Source organism: Myotis nattereri (genome assembly GCF_964212035.1).
Source record: "Myotis nattereri genome assembly, chromosome: 9".
Classification (NCBI taxonomy): Eukaryota; Metazoa; Chordata; class Mammalia; order Chiroptera; family Vespertilionidae; genus Myotis; species Myotis nattereri.
This window is the reverse complement of record NC_138084.1, coordinates 1623668-1649023: the sequence shown is the minus strand read 5'-3', so window position 1 is coordinate 1649023 and position 25356 is coordinate 1623668.

Here is a 25356-nt window from a genome sequence, read left to right as displayed (position 1 = left end):
GGCGACAGCAGCCGGCCAGGCCAGGCCAGGGCGCACCAAGGCCATTCCTGTCGAAGCCTGAACCTGACTCCCCCGAAAGCCACAGCGCTCAGCCCTTCGCTGTGACCCCGGCTGGTGCGGCCACACCTGGGGCAGGGAAGCAGCGGCCCGCCTCCCCCAGAGCTCACACATGACAGGTGGGGTCCAGGGTGGGCGGCCCTGTGGGTGCTCTGGCACCTCCACAACCAGAGGCCAGCACCCGGGGTCTTGGGGGAGCCCTGCCCGTGCCGGGAGCCAGGCCCCCAGAGGGCCCTGCTGGGGCGAACGCCAGCGTCTTCAACAGCCTCAGACCCGGGGAAGGGGATGCGAGGCCACGGCGACAGGGGCAGTGCCCCCTCCCAGGAAGCAGGCGGCAGGAGGCAGTGCGGGGGCCCTGGCCCTGGCCCCTGGACCCCGGGCTGGCCATGCCGGGCAGGCCAGGCCTCGGTGCCCACCGGGCTCCCTGACTCAGCCAGCCTGGCCCCGGGCCCCCGGTGCCGCTCAGGGCCAGCCACGCTGACGAGGGCAGGGCAGGGGTCTGAGCTGGGGCCTGAGGCGCACAATCGCCGCTTGTCCGCCTGGGCCCGCTTCGCCGGCGGCCAGCGGGACCGCTCTTATCGCTGAGACCGCTGGGAACAATGGCCACACACACGCTTATCTCCCCGCTGTTTGCTCAGCGCATTAGAGCGCTCCCAGGTCAGCCACAAACACGCCATTCTCCGTGATTTCCCGTGATGCCCCCCGCCCCCTGCAGCACTGGAGCCCCCACCCCGCTGAGCACCCACCAACCCTGCCCTCGAGGCCGCAGAGCCTGCGGTCACGGATCCTGGAACGCACAGCCAATGTTTCCAGGAAACTCCAACCACATCTCACACATGCCCACAGACGCATGCGTGCACACGTGTACATACCCATGCCCACACGCACGACACACAGGCACATACCCACACACCCAGCACATGTACAGCAGACACACATGCACTCACAGCACACACCAAATACACATGCACACACTCACACATGACACACATACCTACACACAGCAGACACTCATGTATGCGCACTGTAGATACACATGCCCACACACGGCACATTACAGCACTGACACGGATGCACATGCTCACACACAGCACACACACCTACACACACAACACAGGCATGTATGGACACTTGGCTCACATACAGCAGTCACATGCACATGCTCACACACAGCACGTGCATACACACGGCGTATACAACACAGGTGCACAAGGCCACACACGACACGCACCTACACACATGCTCAAGCTTCACTGGTCCAGGTGATATCCAACCCCCGCCAGGGTCACATCTGTGTCCCTCAAGCTGCTGGGGTGACACTGAAGACCCCAACGTAGGGGACCCTGCCTGCCACAAGCCCCTGCGGTGACAGGGATGTCCCAGGACCACAGCCCCTCCCTCGGCTCCATCCTCACCATCCCCTGGTCCGCCCTCCAGGCGCCAGGACCCCGAGAACAGGCTGAGGCTGACAGAAGGCCCCCTTGCCCTGTGCGATCCCTCCACGGAGCCCGGACAGCCGGTCAGCGACCCAGCCACGGCCCCTTTGACACCGCCCCCGCTGCAGGGAGCCAGGAGGCCCCAGGACCCTCCGCCAGCTCCGGGAAGGCTCCAGGCTGCTGGGTGGGCACACGCCGGGCACAGCTCCGGCCACTCAAGCTTAAGGCTTAAGGAGAAAGGACCGGGCAGCAGCCGGCCGAGTGGGCTTCTGGAGAGCAACTTTCTATTAAACCAGATGAACAGGGGCCGCTCCGTGGGTGTGGCTGGGCCTCGGGTGGGCGGGCGGCCCGAGCCCGGCCACGTGGGCGCTGGTCTGTGACTCACAGTTCGGCCCCTTGTGAGGAGCCGGGCTGGGGCCGGCCGGCGGCCCAGATGTAGGCCCCGCGGAAGGAGCTGGGGCTCCCGCACCCATGTCTCCGTGAGGCCAGACCCCCCTCAGGAAAGAGGAAGCCTCCTGAGCCGCACCCCGAGTCTAACCTCGGGTCCCACTCGGGGCCAGGCGGCCTGGAGAGCTCCCCAACTTCGAGGGACTCCCAAGTATCCAAACACCCATGTCCCTGGCCCTCACCTCACCCTGACCATGACCTTCACCCCGGACCCCTCATGGCCCTGGCCTACGTCCTGCCCATGGACCAGGCCCAGCGGCCCTGCTGCCCCTGCTCCCTGAGATGCTGGCCCAGGAGCCACGCCCTCCCCCACCAGGGCTGTGGGCGCTGCACCCTAAGGCTGGCACATACCCACATGCACCCCCAGGTGGGCAGCCCCAAGCCTCCTGCCCCTGCTCCTCTCCTCAGAGCTGTGGGAGCAGGAAATGGAACGGGGCCCTGGGATATAGCTTGTCCCCCCGCCCCTCCCAGGACCCGAGGCCAGAGGCAGGCAGAGGGTCCCAGGCACAGCCTGTCTTCCGGCCTCCAGGCCTTGTCCTGTCTGAGCCCAAGGCCACCGCCCACCCATGATGGCCTCGCACCCAGGACCCCGATGACCCAAAGGCAGTCCTTCCACGGGCGGTCTTTCTCCCAGGTTGGGACTATGGCCCAGCATGCGGGGCCGTTTGGGGGTCCTGGGGTCCAGATGAGAGTGGAACTCACCCCAGGAGATACGCTCCCCACAGGGGCAGAGGGGTGCCTGCCCCCCCTCCCCACCTGCCCTAGACAAGCCCCTCTGGGCTCCTGAGCTGCGGCTGACGGTGTCCATGCTGACCCCCGGAACTGTCCCCCGGAACGGCCCCCCTGGAACCGACCCTCAGACTGGCCCCTGGCAATCCCCACCTGGAGCCAACGGGAAGGGTGCCAGCCCCGCGGAAGTGGCGATAACGGGGCCGCTGCCGCACCAGGATCTTTCCAAGAAGCCCAGGTCCTGATAAAGCTGCGCCGAGATCCTGTTTGTCCGCCGCTGCACGTGGCCGGGAGGGGCGCGGGCGGCTCGGCCAGGACCGGGCCCCTATATAAGGCGTCGAGGCCGCTACTCGGGTGCACAGGTGCAGCGAGTCTGCCTGGTGTCAGAGGCAGGAGGGGCCGGGTCCTGCGGTGACCGCTTCTCCACGCACCATGCTGGGGCCTCGGCTGCTGCTGCTGCTGTCCTGCGGGGGAGCCCTGCTGGGCGCCGGTGAGTGGGGGCACGGCCAGATGTCCCCGCGGCCCCGGGCCTGGGAGAGGCTCCCGGCCTCCCGCCTCTCCGACTTGGCCAGAAGTGGGCTGGCCACCAGGATGTGGCTGTGAGGCCCCCTCGCTCGGGGCCGCCCTGCTCCGGCCAAGGCCTGGGTCACCCCAGCCAGTGAGGTCAGAGGGTGCCGAGGCCGAGTGCCAGGGAGGACGGACTCGGGCCTGGGGGGCGGGGGTCCCAGGGGGCCAGGCAGTGCCAGGCCCCAGCTGGGTGGACAGGGCTCAGGCTCAGCCCTCAGCTGGCACCCCACCCCCATGGGTCCTGAGGGGGGCAGGTCCTCAGGGGCAGCCACAGTGATGCAGGGCCTGTGGGCACTGGGGCTGCAAAACCCAGGTGGAGGCCCAGCTCCGTGGGTCCTGGCTGTGAGCAATGACCACTCAGTGGGCCTGGGCCTGGGCTCCCCATCTGTGAAAGTGGGGGCAACATCTCCCCGTCACGGGGCTGCCCCGAGCCTACCCAGTCTCACCCATCCACCCCAGGGCAGGGTCCCCTTCCCCCTCCGTACACCTCATGCCCGTCCCTTCCACCCACCTGGCACGGCTCAGGCCCCAGCCCTCCTCACCAACCAGCACCCGGCCCGTGGCTCCTCTGGCCGCGTGAGCCCAGGTGGCGGAGCCCAGGGACTCCTCTCCTCAGTCCTGGCCCGCAGGCCCCTCCCTGGTGGCCCCATGTCCCCACCAGCCTCTGGGAGCAGTGATGGGCCCAGTGCAGGGGGCGGCTGCAGACACCTGCACAGTAGGTCCCCTGGGCTGTACCGCCCCCGCCCTCCCTCAAAGCCCCTCCCCTTCCAGGCACCGCCTTTCCCACAAGGGCTGCTCTGAGCCCTCAGGACCCCTGCCCGGCTGAGCCCTTCTTGGGCCCCTCCCCGGTCCTGGGACTCAGACTTGGACCCCAGAACCTGGGGAGGAGGGAGGAGCCCTGGGTGAGGGGGGCGGGAGCCTGCGAGGGGTCCAGGCTGTGTGAGCAGCAGAGGGTGGGGCAGGTCTCTGAGCCTCAGCACCACCTTCCGCCGGCCTGGGAGGGACAGAGGCAGGTCCTGTCCTCCTGGACCAGGGAAAGGAGGTCTGAAGCCGGGGCCTGGGGGCCAGGGAAAGGCCCCAGCCGGGCCAGTGCTGAGCGAGGGCAGGCAGGGGCGGGGGCCACCAAGCGTGCAGGACGGTGAGTGCTCTGCGCCGCATGGCCAGGCCTGGCTGCGGCTGCCAGGCCGGCCGCCCTGCGGCTCCGTGGGTCCGGCCAGGGGTCAGTGCCTGCCCTGACCGCGGTGGGAAGCACTGCCAGCCTCCTGAGCGTCTTCAAAGGAGCCCCCGCGGCCAAGGTGGGGTGGGGTCACTGTCGAGACAGAGCCTGAGGCCCGGGGGGGGGGGACCGCGCAGTGATGGACAGGAGGCGTGGCAGGGCTGGAGGCCAGCACCAGGCGGCCGGGGACTGGGAGTGACCCTCTGGGGGCACAGACGTGAGCTGAGACGCAGACCCCCCTGATCAACACCGCGGGGGCAGGGCCGCCCAGGGTCACCCCCCCCCACCTCTGTGCCTCCCACCCCAGCCGGGACCACACGGCCAGGGGCAGGCATCGCCGAGATGCACTGTAGACAAGGACCAGTGTGGCGATGGGGGGGGGGGTGGGGGGGGGGCAGGCAGGAACCGCCACGAGCTACTTCCAGCTCAGGACGGTGGAGCTGGGGCAGGGGAGGGCTGCAGGGAGGGGAGGCCCCACGCAGCTGCCCTGAGCAGGGCCACCTTCCTGTCCCTGCGGTCACTGTGACCCATGTCACCAGGTGGGCTGAGTGGGAGACAGGGGTGCAGCGGAGAGAGGGGTCCCATCCCACAGAGCCTTTGGGCAGAGCTCCTCCCCACTCTCCCCTGCCCCTCTGAGCTCAGGGCTCCCCCTCGCCTCCCCACCCCACTCCAGTGAAGTCAGGGCAGAAGCCCAGGAGTCCGGCCACCCTGCCACCCAGACCCACGGAGCCTGCCCAGAGCCAGCGGGCCGACAGGCTTTGCGCTCACTCGGCCCTCCTGCCGGCCCGAGGGCCTGGAGCCTCCAGGGTGCCGTCATGGGAGCCTGGTGGGCAGAGCAGCAGATGCCCCGGGGCCAGAGGGGCCCAGAGGGGCTAGTGTCTGGTGTGGAGGACCCACCCGCCCTGGGGCCTGGCCCTCGGCCACAGGAACCTCTCCAGGGACCTCCCATCCTCCCAGCACGGCCAGCTGCCACCTCCAAGCCCCCAGGCCCTGCTCACTGCCTCACCCTCCCTGGGGCTCTCGGGAGCAGGGACCATGTGCCCCCGTGTCTCCTGCACCCAGCAGGGAACAGGCCCACAGCAGGTGCTCACTGCGTGCAGGGTGCCGAACTGGTGAGCGGGCGAAGGAGTGAGTGACCAAATGAATGAGCGAGCGGGCAGGAAACGAGGGTGCGGAGGGCCCAGCCGGCTGGGCTCAGGCCTGGGGCCAGCGCTGTGGTTCCCAGCCCTGGGCCCCGCTCACAGCCAGGCTCTGAGTACCCGGGGCCGGCTGTGCCCTGGAGCAGAGGTGGCCGGGCCCAGCACTGACATGGGCCCTGAACACGCAGGTCTAGACGACACCTCCTTTGCCCACCCAGGACCCCAGGGGCTGAAGGACTCCCCACAGCCAGGTGAGGACCAAGGCTCTGCCACAAGGTGGCCGTGGTCTGGGCTTTCCACGAGGGACATCCAACCACAGGGACCTGGGGAGACCAGCTTGTGCTGGGGGTCCCTGGGGGGCGGGGCTGCTGGCTGACACCCAGAACCCCCACGGCAGCAGCTGGCTCTCCCGTGAGGCTCAGTGGGCCTGGGACTTGGGAGGCCGCGAGCATGGGCCCTGCCGATCAGGGGACCCAGAACCCCGAGACCCACCGGCTCCCTCCACAGCGCCCGGCAGGGGCTGGTGCTCCACATGGGGGACCGGCCACTTCTCCACCTTCGACGGCCACATGTATGACTTCGAGGGGACCTGCAACTACATCTTTGCGGCCATCTGCAAGGACGCCTCCTCTCCCACCTTCAGCGTCCAGCTGCGGCGAGGGCCCGGCGGGGACATCTCCCGGGTCATCGTGGAGCTGGGAGCCTCGGTGGTCACGGTGCAGCAGGGAGCCATCTCCATCAAGGATGTGGGGTCGGTCAGGGACCAGGGCCATGGCCGGGGGGTGGGGGGAGGGTTCCGGGGACGAGGGAATGGCCAGGGCGAGGGCAGCCGCTGACTGCTCCTCCCTGCAGGGCCGTCAGCCTGCCCTACACCAGCAACGGGCTGCAGATCACCCCCTTCGGCCAGAGCGTGCGGCTGGTGGCCAAGCAGCTGGAGCTGGAGCTGGTGGTGGTGTGGGGCCCCGGCGCCCACCTCATGGTGAGGATGCAGTGGGGGCTGCACCTGAGGCAGGAGTTGGTGGGCAGAGCTGGGGGCTGCCCCCGGAGGGGGAGGTCCTGACCCGGTCCCCCGGCTCCTCAGCTTGGCGGACTCCAGCCAGGAGCCCGGATGAGCCTGGGCTTTGCTGGAGGCTCAGTTTCCCCATTTGAAGATGAGGACCATCCAGCAAGAAAAGAGGTCCCCGGGGAGGGAGGGTGGTCACAACCCATACGGTGAGGGTGCCCGGCTCCTGGAGCAGGCATCTGCGGTCTCTGCATCTGGGCGAGGGGTCCCTGTCCTAGGGAGCCCTGCCCCGCCCTGCTCACCCCGTGTGCCAACCACCCGCCCTCGCCCACAGGTCCTGGTGGAGGACAGGCACATGGGCAGGATGTGTGGGCTCTGCGGGAACTTTGACGGCGAGAAGACCAATGAGTTTCTGAGCGAAGATGGTAAGTGGGGGTGGGCGGGGACCCCTGCACCCAGCCCGGGTGCTGACCCTGTGCCCCCTGCAGGCACGCGCCTGGAGCCCCACAAGTATGCCGCCCTCCAGAAGCTGGACGACCCCAACGAGATCTGCACCCACGAGGCCATCCCCGGCCCCCAGGTCCTGCAGGCAGAGCATGTATGTGAGGGCGGGGCCGCACAGCCTTCCAAGTGGAAGCACTGGGTGTGGGGCGCGGCCTTCTCCCCGTGACCGAATGGCCCTCTGCCCAGGCCCGGACCTGCGCCCAGCTGCTGGCCCTGGTGGCCCCCGAGTGCCATGTGCCCAAGGAGCCCTTCGTGCAGAGCTGCCAAGCCGACGTGGCCGCGTGTGCCCGGCCGGGCCAGCAGAGCTGCGCCTGCGCCACGCTCTCCGAGTACTCACGCCACTGCAGCCTCGCCGGCCAGCCCGTCAGCCGCTGGCGGAGGCCCGGCCTCTGCTGTGAGTCCTAGGAGGCTGCAGGGAGGGCCAGGGCCTCTATGGCACCTCACTCCCGGGACAGGAGGCCTGAGGGGGAGCGGTTCGGGGGGGAGCAGGGCCCCAGGGTTCCCTTGAACGCTCACCAGGGCCCCGTGTACATACAGCCCTGGGCCAGTGCCCGGCCAACCAGGTGTACCAGGAGTGCGGCGAGGCCTGCGTCAAGACCTGCTCCAACCCACAGCACAGCTGTGCCCGCTTCTGCACCTTCGGCTGCTTCTGCCCGGAAGGTGGCGTACCTCTCCCGACAGGACCCTCCAGATGAGCCCCCACCCACCCAGCATGCGCTCCACTTGGCTCAAACCAGGATCCCCTGCCCCCTTAAGTGCTCAAGGCCACAAGGGCTGATCCACGGGACAGGGAGGGGATATGCACATGGGGGGTGGGTCCAGGAGGCTACTGGGTGGAGGTGGGCCAAGCCAGGCCAGAGACAGGCCTGCGCTCCCCCAGGGCAGCCCTGGGCCTGGGCCTGTCGGCACAAGGGGGCAGAACGCTGAGCATGCAGACCAGATGGGACTGCGGGTGTGAAGGGGGACAAGCTCCTGGGGCACAGGCCGGGAGGCCCAAGGAGGGGTGGGGTCTCCCCCACGCAGCCCCAGGAAGCCCCTGCCTGCAGGTATGGTTCTCGACGACGTTTCCAAAAACCTCACCTGCGTGCCCATCGCCCAGTGCCCCTGCACGCTCGGCGGCGTGGCCTACGCCCCTGGGGAGGTCACAGCCGACGCCTGCCGCACCTGGTAAGGACAGGAGGGGAGGTGGGGACATGGGGGCACGGGGGTCAGGGGCAGCCTCAGCCCGAAGCAGCCAGCTCTGCTGGCCCAGAACACCCGGGGGCGCCCCCACCACTCTGGTCGCCCTCCCCCGACCCCCAGCCAGTGCACAATGGGGCGCTGGAAGTGCGAGGAGCGGCCCTGCCCCCGGCGCTGCGCCCTGGAAGGCGGCTCCTTTGTGACCACGTTTGACGCCAGGCCCTACCGCTTCCATGGCACCTGCACCTACACCCTCCTCCAGGTGGGAGGCCCGCTAGGGACCCCCAGGGAACTGATCAGAGGGGTCACCACGGGGTGGGGGTCTCACAAGGGTCCCGCCAGGGGGGTCCCCACCAGCCCCCAGCCCTCTGTGCTTACTGTCCTCCCCAGAGCCCCCAGCTCCCCGACGGGGGCTCCCTCATGGCCGCCTACGACAAGTCCGGGTACTCGCATTCGGAGACCTCCCTGGCCGCCCTCATCTACGTGTCCAGCCAGGTAAGGCCGCCCCGACGGCCGCCACTGCGCCTACCCAGCCTGAGCACACGGTCCTGCCACCGCCCAGCCCCACCCTCCGCACCCAGTGACTCAGGGCCCTCCCTCCAGGACAAGATCGTGATTTCCCAGGATGAGGTGGTCACCAACCACGGAGACACCAAGTGGCTGCCATACAAGACCGGTAGGTCGCAGCCCCTGCCTGGGCCACAGGGGCCGGGCCCAGAGCGGCCGCCCGCTGAGCCTCCGTCCCACAGGCAACATCACGGTCTTCAAGCAGACGTCCACCCACCTGCAGATGGCCACCACCTTCGGGCTCGAGCTGGTGGTGCAGCTGCAGCCCGTGTTCCAGGCCTACGTCACCGTCGGGCCTCAGTTCAGAGGCCAGACCCGAGGTGAGTGCCCGCTGGGCCGGGCCTCCCGGGAAACGAAGGGGCCCCACAGAGACTCACGGGACCCAGCAGGTCCCGCCCCTGGGCCTTGGCCAGCCCCCAGGGGTGCGGCTGGTGCTGGGCTCCTGCCTGGGGCCCGGTGAGGGGACGCGGGGCAGGACTGGGACGCGGGACGCCCACCCTCATGGCCTGGCCGCTCAGGGCTCTGCGGCAACTTCAACGGGGACACGACGGACGACTTCACGACCAGCATGGGTGTCCCTGAGGGCACGGCCTCGCTCTTCGTGGACTCCTGGCGGGCAGGGAACTGCCCGGCCGCCCTGGAGCGGGAGACCGACCCCTGCTCCATGAGCCAGCTCAACAGTGAGTGCCGGCCGGAGGGCTGGGGCGGGCGGGAAACCCACGCTGGGGGCGCGGGAACCCACGGGGCCTGTCCCCGCAGAGGTGTGCGCGGAGACCCACTGTGCGGTGCTGGTGAACAAGGGCACGGTCTTCGAGAGGTGCCACGCCGTGGTGAATCCCAAGCCCTTCTACAGGGTAGGCGGGGCTCGCACGTGGCCAGGAGGGCTGCGGGGTCGGGCACCTTGGGGACAGGGTGTGGATGGCGGGCGCCAACGCTGCTGTCTGCCCGCAGAGGTGCGTGTACCAGGCCTGCAACTACGAGGAGACCTTCCCGCACATCTGTGCCGCCCTGGGGGACTACGCCCACACCTGCGCCTCCAGGGGCATCCTGCTCTGGGGCTGGAGAAGCAGCGTGGACAACTGCAGTGCGTGCTGCCGGGCGTGCGGTCGGCGGGAGCCCGGGGTCATGCGGAGGGTGGGGCTGTGACCGCTCGGGCCAAGCTCTGCCCAGCCATCCTGACGCCAGACTCCCCGCAGCCGTCCCCTGCACGGGCAACCAGACATACAGCTATGACAGCCGGGCCTGCGGCCGCACCTGCTTCTCACTGTCCGACCGCGCCGCCGAGTGCCACCCCAGTGCCGTGCCCCTGGAAGGCTGCAACTGCCCCGAGGGCACCTACCTGAACCACAAGGCCGAGTGCGTGCGCAAGGCCCAGTGCCCCTGCCTCTTGGACAACCACAAGCTCATCCTGGCCGGCCAGTCCACTGTGGTCGAGGGCGTCATCTGGTGCGTGAGGGTCCTGGGTGGCAGCCCCGCCCCCTGCAGCCCCGCCCCAGGCCGCCCCCTCACACGGCCTCTCTTGCAGCTACTGTTCCAACGGGCGGCTGAGCTGCCCTGGGCGGCCGTCGATGCTCCTGGGTACGTAGTGCAGCAGGGCGGCACCCTGGACTGCGAGGGGCCCTGGCCTCCGCTGAGCCCGCCTCACCAGCCCCCTTCCCTGCAGCATCCTGCTCGGCCCCCAAGACATTCCAGTCCTGCAGCCAGTCCTCAAGGAACAAGTTTGGGGCGGCCTGTGCCCCCACGTGCCAGATGCTGGCCACGGGCACCCCTTGCGTAAGGCTGGGGCGGGCGAGGGCAGGGCTCCCCCATCCTGTCTGGGCCGCGGGAGGAAGCCCAGACTCCTCAGGAGAGGCTCTGCCCCCACCCTGTCCTCCAGGAGAGGCGTGCCCAGTGGGGCTGGGAGGCCCAGCAGCTGGAGGGTGGTGTGCTCAGTCTGGGGGGTTCCCTGAGGAAGGTGGGCTGGGGCCCCAACTTGGGGAGGAGTAGGAGGGGGTACAACAGCCCAGCCTGAGGCACGGAGGCACCGGCCCCTTTCCTGAGGGAGGGAGGCTGCCGAGAGAAAGGTCCTGAGCAGGCTGGTGCAGGAGGGGGTCTGGGAGGAATGCAGGGGCAGAGGGCCCACCGGGGCCACCCTCCCAGGGGCTGCTGACCTCCGCCCTGCAGGTGCCCACCAAGTGCGAGCCCGGCTGCGTCTGTGCCGAGGGGCTCTACGAGAACGCCAGCGGGCAGTGCGTGCCCCCCGAGGAGTGCCCGTGCGAGTTTGCGGGGGTCTCCTACCCCCGGGGCGCCAAGCTCCACACTGACTGTAAGGCCTGGTAAGCCAGTCCCACCCTGGCACAGGGCTATCCGCAGGGTCCTGGGGGCTGGGAGGTCAGATCCTACAGGGTGGGTGCGGCCCGGGTCTCTCAGAACCAGAGCTCCCTGCTCCCGGCAGCACCTGCTCGAGGGGGAAGTGGACATGCCAGCAGAGCGCCCACTGCTCGTCCACCTGCACCCTCTATGGGGAGGGCCATGTGGTCACCTTCGACGGGCAGCGCTTCGTGTTTGAGGGCAGCTGCGAGTACATCCTGGCCACGGTGAGACCCTGGGGGAAGGGCCACGGGGGGCCACGAGGAGGCCCTGGGAGGACTCGGGGGCTCCTGGTGGGCTCCTCCTCAGCGCCCCCTTCCCACAGGATGGCTGCGGCACCAATGACTCCCGGCCCACCTTCAAGATCCTCACGGAGAACGTCGTGTGTGGGAAATCGGGTGTCACCTGCTCCCGGGCCATAAGGATGTTCCTGGGGGTGAGTGGGCTGGTGGGTGTCCCCACAAGGCAGCCACCAAGCTCCAGGTCCTGGCCTCTCTTCCCCTCTGCTTCCTCATCCACACAACGGGCAGCAGTGTCTCCTAGAGCTGGACGTGGGGTGGGGAGTCTCCCAGAAGCCTGACTCAGTCCTCAGCTCAGTGTCCATGACGTTCTGGAACCTCCCGCCAACGGCAGGCTCGAGAGGACAGGCCCCAGCCCAGAGCTGGCCCTCAGTAGGCGCTGGCCGGCGCGTGTCCTTAACGGGCCCCTGCGGGAGAGCACGGGTGGGAGCAGAGCTGGGGGCACTCAGCAGCCGCCCAGGTGGGGCTGGCAGCCTGGTGACAGCCCTGCCCCACAGGGCTTGTCCATCGTACTGGCGGACAGGAACTACACGGTCAGCGGGACAGACCCCCAGGTGCACTTCCGGGTCAGGGCTGGCTCCCTGCACCTGGTGTTGGACGTCACCATCGGCAGCAGCTACAACCTGACCCTCATCTGGAACAAGCACATGACCGTCTCCATCAAGATCTCGCGAGCCTCACAGGTACCACGCACCACCGCCCAGGTCGCCGGGGTGGGGCAGCGCCCGCCACCCGCACGTCTGCCCGCCTGACACCAGCCCCCGCAGGACGCCCTGTGCGGCTTGTGCGGCAACTACAACGGGAACATGAAGGACGACTTTGAGACACGCAGCAAGTACGTGGCGTCCAGCGAGCTGGAGTTTGTGAATTCGTGGAAGGAGAGCCCGCTGTGCGGAGACGCCAGACTCGCGCTGGACCCCTGCAGCCTCAACGCCTTCCGCCGCGCCTGGGCCGAGCGCAAGTGCAGCATCATCAACAGCCAGACCTTCGCCGCCTGCCACAGCCAGGTGGGCTGCGCCGCGGGGGTCGGGCCTGAGCAGGTGGGTGGACAGCAGACACTGAGGGCCACTCCCACAGGTGTACCGCCTGCCCTACTACGAGGCCTGCGTGCGCGACACATGTGGGTGCGACACGGGTGGGGACTGTGAGTGCCTGTGCGACGCTGTGGCCGCCTACGCCAAGGCCTGCCTGGACAAGGGCGTGTGCGTGGACTGGAGGGCCCCCGACTTCTGCCGTGAGTACCCTGTCCCCGACTGGGGGCGGCCATGGCGGGAGCACCTCTCCCGGGTGGGCAGCAGGCTGTGCCCTGCAGAGGGACCTGCAGAAGGACCCCGAGCCTCCCAGGCCCTGACAGGCACCCGTCCTCCCAGCCATCTACTGCGACTTCTACAACTCCCACACGCGGGCGGGCGACGGCCAGTACCAGCACACCCCGGAGACCAACTGCACGTGGCACTACCAGCCGTGCCTCTGCCCCCAGCAGCTGCAGAGCCTTCCAGACACCAACATCGAAGGTGCGGGCGAGGAGAGGGCGAGGCTGGGCCAGACGACTGATGGCCTCCCCGCCAGTGATCAGGACAGGATGGTGGACGAGGGCCCAGCCTGGAGCCAGGGGACGGTGACAGGCACAGGGCAGGGTGGCTGGGGTTGGGGACAAGGGGGGACCTGCCTCTGCAGTTCAGTGAGAGGCCAGGAGTGGCTGGGGACAGAGAGGCAGGAACCAAGCCTTGAAGAGGGGCTCCGGCTCCGGCACTGAGGCCCTGCCTCTCGGCCCTGCCCCCTAGGCTGCTACAACTGCTCCCAGGACGAGTACTTCGACCAGGACACGGGGACGTGCGTGCAGTGCAGTAAGCTCAGGCCACAGCCCCCATGCCCTCCCAGCCCCCACGGCGGAGCCCTGCACACACCTCTGGCTAGCTCTCCAGCACCCGACTCCCTAGCTGTGCCCCTGAGGTGCTGGGATGCCCATGCCCCAGACAGCAAACACAGAGGGAAAACAATCAGGCTTCCCCTCCCCAAATGCTGACGCACCCACACCCAGCCCCCAGCTGCAGGGCAACCCAGGCCCGGGCTCTGCCAGCTTGCTGGGTATGTGGGTGACAGCTGGCCTGAGCTACCACAGGTGGGCGCTGGACAGCATCCCGGCTGCCAGGCATCACCAGGGTTGGGCAGTGGTGCTGGGAGAAGAGGAGACCCGGGGCAGAGGCGGGGAGAGGACTGAGAAGCAGGGACCCACCTGGGGCCCCGGGAGGGCAGGACTGGGAGGGCGGACGGGGCGGCAGCACTGACCACACTTCCTCTTGCAGTGCCGCCCACGCCGCCGCCGCCGCCCACAGGTGATTGCGCACACACTAGGTGCCAAGGTGAAGCAGCGCTCTCCCCGGGCTCATCCCCGGGTAGCCGTCAGCCCAGCCTGTGCCCATCCCAGCAGCTGCTGGCTGGCATGTGGGCAAGGCTGGGGTGCACCTGGGTTGTCCTGGGCTGCCCCACAAGGCAGGGGCAAGCGGCGCTGACCAGGACAGGAGAGGGGAGGGGCATGGAAAGCTTATCCTGGCTGACCAACCCCGCCGTGCTGGACGGCCACTGTCACAGCAAGGCCAAAGGGGCTGGGATGCTGCCCTCAGCGGGGCACCGGCCTTTGCACCCTGTGCCTCCTCTCCAGCCCACCTGGGGGTGGGGGGCTACATGGCTCAGCAGGCAAGAGAGGGGACTCCTCCCAGGGTTATGCCTGCACTCACAGCCCTCTGCCTCACTCAGGCTCGCCCTCCACAGAAGCCAGGCCCACCTTGGCCACCCCCAACATCACAGCCACCCCCAGAACCACTGGGCCCCTCAGCTCCACGGCACCCTCACCAAGCCCCCACGCTACACCTGCAACCCCCACGGCCTCGGCCCCCGCCTCCACACAGACAGGGACAGCCCCGACCCCGCGGCCAGAACCCACAGTCTCCTCAGGAGGTGAGGACGCCCTGCGGTGCGGAACACGTGACGATCAGACATGCTCCCCAGGGTGCGGGCAGATGCTCAGCAGAGCGGGTGGGGTTGAAGGACCAGCTGCCGTGGGACGTGGCAGTTCCTAGCTGCCTGGCACTGTCACTGAAGCATGTGGGACCTGCGGACGCAGGGAGCCCACACAGCAGCCCCTGCCGCGGCCCAGGGACCAGGGGGAACATGGCATGGGTCCTGCTAGCAAGGGCAGGTGAAGGGCCAGCCAGCGCCCAGTGAGCCCATGGCCACCGAACAAGCAGCTGAGGAAGGATATGCGTGTTGGCGAGGGGAAGGCACACGCCCTTCTCGAAGGGGCTCAGCGTGCCCGCGGGCCAGGCTCCTGTGGCACAGGTGGGGCAGGAAAAGGGGAGGGCAGATGGTCCTGTTCCCTGCAGAGTCGCCTCGAACGACCTCCGCCATCACCACACGAGCCACGTCAGGACCAGCCCCCACAGCCACCCCCAGGTCAACAGCCACAGGGCCTACTGTGACTCAGGCCACCACACAGCCCACCGCACCCCTGCTCAGCACAGCCACGCAATCCACAGCTCGGTCCACAGTGCGCACCACAGCGGCATGGCCAACACCAACCAAACCAGAAACCACCACGGGGTCCCCCCAAGGTAAGGCTACCCCATGAGGTCCCCACAGAGGAGAGATAGCACCGGTGCTCCAACGCCCAGCCCAGGCTGTGGAACTGCGTATGAGAACAGGCCACAGATTCCCAGGAGGGGACGCCTCCAACTCAAAAGGGGGGCAGACAGCCCAGCAACCAGCCTGAGCCTCCAGCTAACCACGTGCTCTCTGCACCTCTCCCCGCACAGCACCTACAGGCCCACCCGCCACGGCTGCCCCCACACCAGGTGAGCACAGGGGTCCCAAAGGCACTGGATCTAGAGGGCAGTGACCAGGTTTGAAATCAGGGCCACAAGTCAAAACTGCAGAAAGATCCCACAGGAAGGAGCCCGAGAGTACCTGAACCCATCATAGCACCCTCTGCGAGGGGAAAGAGGGACCAAAAACACCTGCAGGAGAGAAACACAAATGCAGGGACCAAAATCAGCAGAGTCAGTAAACGCAAGGGGGACACACCAGGTGGATACGAAGCCGGTGTGGGAAACACCATCAGCAGGCGGGAGGCCACCTACCCGGCAAGGATGAATGATAACAAACTAACGCATAACACTTTCCACAGGGCACTCAACCCACCACCGAACGGAAGGAACAACCACAAGATCGCAAGGGAGCAGCACAGGCCAGGGCACAGCACACACGAGCCCAGCGACCAGGTCAACCACGGCCACACCCAACCCACCACACACTCCCTTCACTTCTCACTCCGCCCCCACAGGTTCCCCGTCCATCACCTCCCACATTACAGGTCCGCCCACTGGAACATCATTCCGGACCACCACCACCTTCCCAACCGCATCTCCATCCAAGACCACTCAATCCACTCACATTCCAAACTCTGCCACCTCCTCTGTCACTCCCACTTCTCACAGAGTGATCACCCCAACACAACCAGAGACCATCTCTACTGCAAGGCCAACAGGCTCTTCTCCATCATCGACACACGTCCCTGCCACAGGCACAGTGCCCTCACCCTCCACAGTGCCGTGGACACCTACCACAAGAGGAACCACCCAAGCCCCTCACTCTGTCAGCACAGCCAAAACCTCCACCTCCCTGGTGTCACACCCCTCCGCACCTGCCCACTCTGGCACCACATCTGCTCCACGCACCACCATCTCCACCAAGACCACCAGTAGAGGCACCGGGAGCCCGGGGACACACACCGCCACGGCCTCGGCTACTCCCAACGGGCCACACACTCCCTTCACTACTCAATCCCCCAACACAGGTTCCCTGTCCACCACCTCCCACATTATAGGTCCGCCCACTGGAACATCATTCCGGACCACCACCACCTTCCCAACCGCATCTCCATCCAAGACCACTCAATCCACTCACGTTCCAAACTCTGCCACCTCCTCTGTCACTCCCACTTCTCACAGAGTGATCACCCCAACACAACCAGAGACCATCTCTACTGCAAGGCCAACAGGCTCTTCTCCATCATCGACACACGTCCCTGCCACAGGCACAGTGCCCTCACCCTCCACAGTGCCGTGGACACCTACCACAAGAGGAACCACCCAAGCCCCTCACTCTGTCAGCACAGCCAAAACCTCCACCTCCCTGGTGTCACACCCATCTGCACCTGCCCACTCTGGCACCACATCTGCTGCACGCACCTCCATCTCCACCAAGACCACCAGTAGAGGCACCGGGAGCCCGGGGACACACACCGCCACGGCCTCGGCTACTCCCAACGGGCCACACACTCCCTTCACTACTCACTCCCCCCACACAGGTTCCCTGTCAAGCACCTCCCACATTACAGGTCCACCGACAGGAACATCATTCCGGACCACCACCACCTTCCCAACCGCATCTCCATCCAAGACCACTCAATCCACTCACATTCCAAACTCTGCCACCTCCTCTGTCACTCCCACTTCTCACAGAGTGATCACCCCAACACAACCCGAGACCCACTCTCCTTCCATCTCTACTGCAAGGCCAACAGGCTCCTCTCCATCATCGACACACGTCCCTGCCACAGGCACAGTGCCCTCACCCTCCACAGTGCCGTGGACTCCCACCACAAGAGGAACCACCCAAGCCCCTCACTCTGTCAGCACAGCCAAAACCTCCACCTCCCTGGTGTCACACCCCTCCGCACCTGCCCACTCTGGAACCACATCTGCTCCACGCACCTCCATCTCCACCAAGACCACCAGTAGAGGCACTGGGAGCCCGGGGACACACACCGCCACGGCCTCGGCTACTCCCAACGGGCCACACACTCCCTTCACTACTCAACCCCCCCACACAGGTTCCCTGTCCACCACCTCCCACATTACAGGTCCGCCCACTGGAACATCATTCCGGACCACCACCACCTTCCCAACCGCATCTCCATCCAAGACCACTCAATCCACTCACGTTCCAAACTCTGCCACCTCCTCTGTCACTCCCACTTCTCACAGAGTGATCACCCCAACACAACCAGAGACCATCTCTACTGCAAGGCCAACAGGCTCTTCTCCATCATCGACACACGTCCCTGCCACAGGCACAGTGCCCTCACCCTCCACAGTGCCGTGGACACCTACCACAAGAGGAACCACCCAAGCCCCTCACTCTGTCAGCACAGCCAAAACCTCCACCTCCCTGGTGTCACACCCATCTGCACCTGCCCACTCTGGCACCACATCTGCTGCACGCACCTCCATCTCCACCAAGACCACCAGTAGAGGCACCGGGAGCCCGGGGACACACACCGCCACGGCCTCGGCTACTCCCAACGGGCCACACACTCCCTTCACTACTCACTCCCCCCACACAGGTTCCCTGTCAAGCACCTCCCACATTACAGGTCCACCGACAGGAACATCATTCCGGACCACCACCACCTTCCCAACCGCATCTCCATCCAAGACCACTCAATCCACTCACGTTCCAAACTCTGCCACCTCCTCTGTCACTCCCACTTCTCACAGAGTGATCACCCCAACACAACCCGAGACCCACTCTCCTTCCATCTCTACTGCAAGGCCAACAGGCCCCTCTCCATCATCGACACACGTCCCTGCCACAGGCACACACCCCTCACCCTCCACAGTGCCGTGGACACCTACCACAAGAGGAACCACCCAAGCCCCTCACTCTGTCAGCACAGCCAAAACCTCCACCTCCCTGGTGTCACACCCCTCCGCACCTGCCCACTCTGGCACCACATCTGCTCCACGCACCACCATCTCCACCAAGACCACCAGTAGAGGCACCGGGAGCCCGGGGACACACACCGCCACGGCCTCGGCTACTCCCAACGGGCCACACACTCCCTTCACTACTCAATCCCCCAACACAGGTTCCCTGTCCACCACCTCCCACATTATAGGTCCGCCCACTGGAACATCATTCCGGACCACCACCACCTTCCCAACCGCATCTCCATCCAAGACCACTCAATCCACTCACGTTCCAAACTCTGCCACCTCCTCTGTCACTCCCACTTCTCACAGAGTGATCACCCCAACACAACCAGAGACCATCTCTACTGCAAGGCCAACAGGCTCTTCTCCATCATCGACACACGTCCCTGCCACAGGCACAGTGCCCTCACCCTCCACAGTGCCGTGGACACCTACCACAAGAGGAACCACCCAAGCCCCTCACTCTGTCAGCACAGCCAAAACCTCCACCTCCCTGGTGTCACACCCATCTGCACCTGCCCACTCTGGCACCACATCTGCTGCACGCACCTCCATCTCCACCAAGACCACCAGTAGAGGCACCGGGAGCCCGGGGACACACACCGCCACGGCCTCGGCTACTCCCAACGGGCCACACACTCCCTTCACTACTCACTCCCCCCACACAGGTTCCCTGTCAAGCACCTCCCACATTACAGGTCCACCGACAGGAACATCATTCCGGACCACCACCACCTTCCCAACCGCATCTCCATCCAAGACCACTCAATCCACTCACATTCCAAACTCTGCCACCTCCTCTGTCACTCCCACTTCTCACAGAGTGATCACCCCAACACAACCCGAGACCCACTCTCCTTCCATCTCTACTGCAAGGCCAACAGGCTCCTCTCCATCATCGACACACGTCCCTGCCACAGGCACAGTGCCCTCACCCTCCACAGTGCCGTGGACTCCCACCACAAGAGGAACCACCCAAGCCCCTCACTCTGTCAGCACAGCCAAAACCTCCACCTCCCTGGTGTCACACCCCTCCGCACCTGCCCACTCTGGAACCACATCTGCTCCACGCACCTCCATCTCCACCAAGACCACCAGTAGAGGCACTGGGAGCCCGGGGACACACACCGCCACGGCCTCGGCTACTCCCAACGGGCCACACACTCCCTTCACTACTCAACCCCCCCACACAGGTTCCCTGTCCACCACCTCCCACATTACAGGTCCGCCCACTGGAACATCATTCCGGACCACCACCACCTTCCCAACCGCATCTCCATCCAAGACCACTCAATCCACTCACGTTCCAAACTCTGCCACCTCCTCTGTCACTCCCACTTCTCACAGAGTGATCACCCCAACACAACCAGAGACCATCTCTACTGCAAGGCCAACAGGCTCTTCTCCATCATCGACACACGTCCCTGCCACAGGCACAGTGCCCTCACCCTCCACAGTGCCGTGGACACCTACCACAAGAGGAACCACCCAAGCCCCTCACTCTGTCAGCACAGCCAAAACCTCCACCTCCCTGGTGTCACACCCATCTGCACCTGCCCACTCTGGCACCACATCTGCTGCACGCACCTCCATATCCACCAAGACCACCAGTAGAGGCACCGGGAGCCCGGGGACACACACCGCCACGGCCTCGGCTACTCCCAACGGGCCACACACTCCCTTCACTACTCACTCCCCCCACACAGGTTCCCTGTCAAGCACCTCCCACATTACAGGTCCACCGACAGGAACATCATTCCGGACCACCACCACCTTCCCAACCGCATCTCCATCCAAGACCACTCAATCCACTCACGTTCCAAACTCTGCCACCTCCTCTGTCACTCCCACTTCTCACAGAGTGATCACCCCAACACAACCCGAGACCCACTCTCCTTCCATCTCTACTGCAAGGCCAACAGGCCCCTCTCCATCATCGACACACGTCCCTGCCACAGGCACACACCCCTCACCCTCCACAGTGCCGTGGACACCTACCACAAGAGGAACCACCCAAGCCCCTCACTCTGTCAGCACAGCCAAAACCTCCACCTCCCTGGTGTCACACCCCTCCGCACCTGCCCACTCTGGCACCACATCTGCTCCACGCACCACCATCTCCACCAAGACCACCAGTAGAGGCACCGGGAGCCCGGGGACACACACCGCCACGGCCTCGGCTACTCCCAACGGGCCACACACTCCCTTCACTACTCACTCCCCCAACACAGGTTCCCTGTCCAGCACCTCCCACATTACAGGTCCGCCCACTGGAACATCATTCCGGACCACCACCACCTTCCCAACCGCATCTCCATCCAAGACCACTCAATCCACTCACGTTCCAAACTCTGCCACCTCCTCTGTCACTCCCACTTCTCACAGAGTGATCACCCCAACACAACCAGAGACCATCTCTACTGCAAGGCCAACAGGCTCTTCTCCATCATCGACACACGTCCCTGCCACAGGCACAGTGCCCTCACCCTCCACAGTGCCGTGGACACCTACCACAAGAGGAACCACCCAAGCCCCTCACTCTGTCAGCACAGCCAAAACCTCCACCTCCCTGGTGTCACACCCATCTGCACCTGCCCACTCTGGCACCACATCTGCTGCACGCACCTCCATCTCCACCAAGACCACCAGTAGAGGCACCGGGAGCCTGGGGACACACACCGCCACGGCCTCGGCTACTCCCAACGGGCCACACACTCCCTTCACTACTCACTCCCCCCACACAGGTTCCCTGTCAAGCACCTCCCACATTACAGGTCCACCGACAGGAACATCATTCCGGACCACCACCACCTTCCCAACCGCATCTCCATCCAAGACCACTCAATCCACTCACATTCCAAACTCTGCCACCTCCTCTGTCACTCCCACTTCTCACAGAGTGATCACCCCAACACAACCCGAGACCCACTCTCCTTCCATCTCTACTGCAAGGCCAACAGGCTCCTCTCCATCATCGACACACGTCCCTGCCACAGGCACAGTGCCCTCACCCTCCACAGTGCCGTGGACTCCCACCACAAGAGGAACCACCCAAGCCCCTCACTCTGTCAGCACAGCCAAAACCTCCACCTCCCTGGTGTCACACCCCTCCGCACCTGCCCACTCTGGAACCACATCTGCTCCACGCACCTCCATCTCCACCAAGACCACCAGTAGAGGCACTGGGAGCCCGGGGACACACACCGCCACGGCCTCGGCTACTCCCAACGGGCCACACACTCCCTTCACTACTCAACCCCCCCACACAGGTTCCCTGTCCACCACCTCCCACATTACAGGTCCGCCCACTGGAACATCATTCCGGACCACCACCACCTTCCCAACCGCATCTCCATCCAAGACCACTCAATCCACTCACATTCCAAACTCTGCCACCTCCTCTGTCACTCCCACTTCTCACAGAGTGATCACCCCAACACAACCAGAGACCATCTCTACTGCAAGGCCAACAGGCTCTTCTCCATCATCGACACACGTCCCTGCCACAGGCACAGTGCCCTCACCCTCCACAGTGCCGTGGACACCTACCACAAGAGGAACCACCCAAGCCCCTCACTCTGTCAGCACAGCCAAAACCTCCACCTCCCTGGTGTCACACCCATCCGCACCTGCCCACTCTGGCACCACATCTGCTGCACGCACCACCATCTCCACCAAAACCACCAGTAGAGGCACCGGGAGCCCGGGGACACACACTGCCACGGCCTCGGCTACTCCCAATGGGCCACACACTCCCTTCACTACTCACTCCCCCCACACAGGTTCCCTGTCCAGCACCTCCCACATTACAGGTCCACCGACAGGAACATCATTCCGGACCACCACCACCTTCCCAACCGCATCTCCATCCAAGACCACTCAATCCACTCACATTCCAAACTCTGCCACCTCCTCTGTCACTCCCACTTCTCACAGATTGATCACCCCAACACAACCAGAGACCCACTCTCCTTCCATCTCTACTGCAAGGCCAACAGGCTCCTCTCCATCATCGACACACGTCCCTGCCACAGGCACAGTGCCCTCACCCTCCACAGTGCCATGGACTCCCACCACAAGAGGAACCACCCAAGCCCCTCACTCTGTCAGCACAGCCAAAACCTCCACCTCCCTGGTGTCACACCCCTCCGCACCTGCCCACTCTGGCACCACATCTGCTCCACACACCACCATCTCCACCACGACCACCAGTAGAGGCACCGGGAGCCCGGGTACACACACCGCCACAGTCACACCCAACGGTCCAAACACTCCCTACACTTCTCACTCTCCACACACTGGATCCGTGTCCACCACCTCCCACATTACAGGTCCGCCCACTGGAACATCATTCCGGACCACCACCACCTTCCCAACCGCATCTCCATCCAAGACCACTCAATCCACTCACGTTCCAAACTCTGCCACCTCCTCTGTCACTCCCACTTCTCACAGAGTGATCACCCCAACACAACCAGAGACCATCTCTACTGCAAGGCCCACAGGCTCTTCTCCATCATCGACACACGTCCCTGCCACAGGCACAGTGCCCTCACCCTCCACAGTGCCGTGGACTCCCACCACAAGAGGAACCACCCAAGCCCCTCACTCTGTCAGCACAGCCAAAACCTCCACCTCCCTGGTGTCACACCCCTCCGCACCTGCCCACTCTGGCACCACATCTGCTCCACGCACCACCATCTCCCCCATGACCACCAGTAGAGGCACCGGGAGCCCGGGGACACACACTGCCACGGCCTCGGCTACTCCCAATGGGCCACACACTCCCTTCACTACTCACTCCCCCAACACAGGTTCCCTGTCCAGCACCTCCCACATTACAGGCCCACCGACAGGAACATCATTCCGGACCACCACCACCTTCCCAACCGCATCTCCATCCAAGACCACTCAATCCACTCACATTCCAAACTCTGCCACCTCCTCTGTCACTCCCACTTCTCACAGAGTGATCACCCCAACACAACCCGAGACCCACTCTCCTTCCATCTCTACTGCAAGGCCAACAGGCCCCTCTCCATCATCGACACACGTCCCTGCCACAGGCACACAGCCCTCACCCTCCACAGTGCCATGGACACCTACCACAAGAGGAACCACCCAAGCCCCTCACTCTGTCAGCACAGCCAAAACCTCCACCTCCCTGGTGTCACACCCCTCCGCACCTGCCCACTCTGGCACCACATCTGCTGCACGCACCACCATCTCCACCAAAACCACCAGTAGAGGCACCGGGAGCCCGGGGACACACACTGCCACGGCCTCGGCTACTCCCAATGGGCCACACACTCCCTTCACTACTCACTCCCCCAACACAGGTTCCCTGTCCAGCACCTCCCACATTACAGGCCCACCAACAGGAACATCATTCCGGACCACCACCACCTTCCCAACCGCATCTCCATCCAAGACCACTCAATCCACTCACGTTCCAAACTCTGCCATCTCCTCTGTCACTCCCACTTCTCACAGAGTGATCACCCCAACACAACCAGAGACCATCTCTACTGCAAGGCCAACAGGCTCTTCTCCATCATCGACACACGTCCCTGCCACAGGCACAGTGCCCTCACCCTCCACAGTGCCGTGGACACCTACCACAAGAGGAACCACCCAAGCCCCTCACTCTGTCAGCACAGCCAAAACCTCCACCTCCCTGGTGTCACACCCCTCCGCACCTGCCCACTCTGGCACCACATCTGCTCCACGCACCACCATCTCCACCAAGACCACCAGTAGAGGCACCGGGAGCCCAGGGACACACACCGCCACAGCCACACCCAACGGTCCAAACACTCCCTTCACTTCTCACTCTCCACACACTGGTTCCGTGTCCACCACCTCCCACATTACAGGTCCGCCCACTGGAACATCATTCCGGACCACCACCACCTTCCCAACCGCATCTCCATCCAAGACCACTCAATCCACTCACGTTCCAAACTCTGCCACCTCCTCTGTCACTCCCACTTCTCACAGAGTGATCACCCCAACACAACCAGAGACCATCTCTACTGCAAGGCCCACAGGCTCTTCTCCATCATCGACACACGTCCCTGCCACAGGCACAGTGCCCTCACCCTCCACAGTGCCGTGGACTCCCACCACAAGAGGAACCACCCAAGCCCCTCACTCTGTCAGCACAGCCAAAACCTCCACCTCCCTGGTGTCACACCCCTCCGCACCTGCCCACTCTGGCACCACATCTGCTCCACGCACCACCATCTCCACCAAGACCACCAGTAGAGGCACCGGGAGCCCAGGGACACACACCGCCACAGCCACACCCAACGGTCCAAACACTCCCTTCACTTCTCACTCTCCACACACTGGTTCCGTGTCCACCACCTCCCACATTACAGGTCCGCCCACTGGAACATCATTCCGGACCACCACCACCTTCCCAACCGCATCTCCATCCAAGACCACTCAATCCACTCACGTTCCAAACTCTGCCACCTCCTCTGTCACTCCCACTTCTCACAGAGTGATCACCACAACACAAGCAGAGACCCACTCTCCTTCCATCTCTACTGCAAGGCCAACAGGCCCCTCTCCATCATCGACCCACGTCCCTGCCACAGGCACAGTGCCCTCACCCTCCACAGTGCCGTGGACTCCCACCACAAGAGGAACCACCCAAGCCCCTCACTCTGTCAGCACAGCCAAAACCTCCACCTCCCTGGTGTCACACCCATCCGCACCTGCCCACTCTGGCACCACATCTGCTGCATGCACCACCATCTCCACCAAAACCACCAGTAGAGGCACCGGGAGCCCGGGGACACACACTGCCACGGCCTCGGCTACTCCCAACGGGCCACACACTCCCTTCACTACTCACTCCCCCAACACAGGTTCCCTGTCCAGCACCTCCCACATTACAGGCCCACCAACAGGAACATCATTCCGGACCACCACCACCTTCCCAACCGCATCTCCATCCAAGACCACTCAATCCACTCACGTTCCAAACTCTGCCACCTCCTCTGTCACTCCCACTTCTCACAGAGTGATCACCCCAACACAACCCGAGACCCACTCTCCTTCCATCTCTACTGCAAGGCCAA